Genomic DNA, 3372 nt, shown 5'->3' with positions numbered 1-3372 from the left:
CAAGTTGTTTCTTTTTCACTTGACAGGGGGGATTTCCCCGGGATGGACGTAGCGCGTGGAAGGAACACGTTATTTCAACCAGTTCCTTTCCCCTCCATCAAGCGCCCCGGCTGGCCAGGGGGAGGCATTATTGAGACCAGGATTACTGCATGTTTTTGTGAGGGTATCAACCCTAGGAGACACGGGGAGAACATGCAAACTCCACACAGAAAGGCCCTATCGCAGTACTTCTTAACTTCTTAAAATAAATTCATCGTGCCTGTTGCTAAAGTATGGCAACATGACTGGTGTCTTGCACGCGTGCGAACAAGACACCAGTCATGTTGCCATACCTTAGCTTTTGCTGAACTAACGCCACTGGGGAAGGGGGTATAAACTCAGTAGCCTCTCCTCTTCCTCTTCCTCTCTCTCTCTCTCTCTCTCTCTCTCTCTCTCTCTCTCTCTCTCTCTCTCTCTCTCTCTCTCTCTCTCTCCCTCTCTCTCTCTCTCTCTGTGCTCACTTCTAGCAGATTCCAGTGTGGAGTTAATTGGACGGGGGAGAGGGGCTAGAGAGGGAAGCATGCAGCCCCCCATTAGCAATCCCCACATGGAGCCCTGAGCTGAGAGGATCACAGACTCACAAATAGAAGGATTAAAATAATCAATAGACTTCACACTTTCTCTCTCTCTCCCTTCCTCTCTCTCTCGCACGCGCACGCACGCGCGCACGCACGCACGCACGCACGCACGCACGCACACACACACACACACACACACAGCAGGGGTGTCGCACCAAATTCTAGGCCCTGGGTACTTTAACTATTGAAAAATAGCAGATATACAAGCTCACACAGCGTGGCACCGAGTGCCGCGCTGGGAGCTTGTAGATCTGCTATTTTAGAAAAATCTTGAAACCTTTTGCAAGTCTTTGAATATTTCAAATCCTTCTAAGGTTCTTTGAAAAACCTGTTTCTATGTCAGTGGTGCTCAAAGTTTTTCATGTCAAGGACCCTCAAAATGACATGTATTTGGCCACGGACCCCCATCTCAAAATATTTAGTTCCATGGAGTAGGGACCCCAGGAGCAAAATTTGAGCTACAAATGTTCAATTAAAAAAACATATATTCAAAGATTTGCACACATTTTCAAGACTTTCCAAAAATAGCAGACCTACAAGCTTGCAGCATGGCACTCGTGATGTGAGCTTGTATATCTGCTATTTTTCAATAGCTAGCTAGTATAAAATAATGAAGGCCCCTCCACCTTGGGCCCTAGTAACTCAGTCCCACTTCCCCCCTCCTTGTGACGCCCCTGCACCCACACACACGCACGCACGCGCGCGCGCGCACACACACACACACTGCTATACCACCAAAATGTGGAAAGCCTACCGAAGGCCATAAAGGAGTGTGGATCACTAGCATCCTTTAAAATTGCCCTGGAAAACCACTACAGGCAGCAGCCGTTCGCAACTGGTAAAAAATGAACCTAGCCCAACCCTACCCTCCCCTGCCCCTTCTTTGTATATACTGTTTGTTTTAGACTTACTGTCTTCTTTTTTGTTTTTCTTTACATATCTACTGCATAGTACTGTGTTCTATTTGTCTGTCATTCAATGTTATGTGAGATACTTCAATGGTTTCCAGTGGAAATAAGCTTAGTCTTTTCATGGATCTCCTTTTAGTAGACCTTGTACCAGTGAACTGTACCGTCATGAAACTGTACCTTTTCCTATGCAAACTTCTAATAAAGTCTTCAATCAATCAATCAATCAATCAATCAATCAATCAAAACACACACACACACACACACACACACACACACACACACACACACACACACACACACACACACACACACACACACACACACACACACACACACACACACACAGTAGTGATGAAGATTACGAAGAAGAAGACAAGGTTAATAAAGAGTTATCTTAAACTTGAACTCATTCTATGTAGGCCTATGCATGTATTGTAAGTATTGAATATGTTTGACTGTTTGTTTATTAGGAACAGTGAAATCAGAAATGTAAATACAGATTATTTTTGAGTGTTCATTCACTATGAACTTTCATTTTAAATGGAAATGGTAATTGTTATGTAGAAAGTATAGGCATAAATAAGAATTGAGCTGCGGCCTATGCCTTTTCCATCGGCCAGTAAATTGTTGAATTGCATGCAGTGTGGAATGTTTTTTGATGATGTTGATGAGGATCGAAATAAACTAAACTAAACTCTGACTTTTATCTGTTGAAAAAAAAAAGAAAAAAAGAAAAAAACATTAATTGAAAATAAATGATACAGCTTTATGTTGGAAAAGTTAGTTTAATAGGCCTACCCTACTCATATCATTACATTAATTATTTTGAATTAGACAAGCCAATTAAGCCGACCATAGTGGTGTTGCTCCCTTTTTGTGATTTAACACATTTGGAATTTAGCTTTTAATAATTTTTTTATGTGGCCCTAATCCCAAAGTTACAAAAATGATTATTATCATATAATACCAGTGGTGTAAAAATGTTTACTCAGGCCTGTCTTTACTTTCAATGAGTATTTTCAATGAGTTACCTTTTCAATTTCCAATACTTTTACTTCTACCCCACTACATCTCGGATATTTCATATACATAGGCTGATTGAAAGCCTATAAAATGTACAAGCTCACAACCTTCGCATTGATTGAATAGACTGCCCCCACCCCCCCCCCCCTTTTCCCCCCATTTACCTTGCTTTTGTAATTGATGTACTGTTTTACTAGATTTACTTAGATTTACTGTTTTCTTTTCTTTTTTTTCCCCCTTTTCTTTACATATCTACTGCATAGTACTGTGTTCTATTTGTCTGTCATTCAATGTTATATGAGATACTTAAATGGTTTCCTGTTGAAATAAGCTTAGTCTTTTCATGGATCTCCTTTTAGTAGACCTTGTACCAGTGAACTGTACCGTCATGAATCTGTACATTTTCCTATGCAAACTTCTAATAAAGCCTTCAATCAATCAATCAATCAATCAATCAATCAATGTTATCCTATGTAAAGTACTAGGCCTATGTTCTATGAGTTCTATCCGTCTGTCTTTCAATGTTATACATGAGCTACATAAAGTGGTTGTTAATGAGCCGTAAAGCTTACTAGGATGATGGATCTCCTTTTAGTTGACCTTGTACCAGTGATTTGTGCCGTCATGAAACTTGTCATGAAACTCTTCAATCAATCAAAAACAGCCAAGTTTGATAACCATGAACGACATTGTTTGCACAACTACGCCACCTCGCGTGCATCTCCTCTCATTACAGGAGGAGAGGCAGAGGCTGCAGTGGCGTGTCTTGGCCGCTGCGCGGCGCTCAGGGGTCGACGTCGGCGAGTTGTCTGCAGGCAAAG

The sequence above is a fragment of the Nannobrachium achirus genome (assembly GCF_963921795.1).
Source record: "Nannobrachium achirus genome assembly, chromosome: 6".
Lineage (NCBI taxonomy): Eukaryota > Metazoa > Chordata > Actinopteri > Myctophiformes > Myctophidae > Nannobrachium > Nannobrachium achirus.
The sequence above is the reverse complement of the archived record's forward strand: the minus strand, read 5'-3'. Positions refer to the sequence as shown.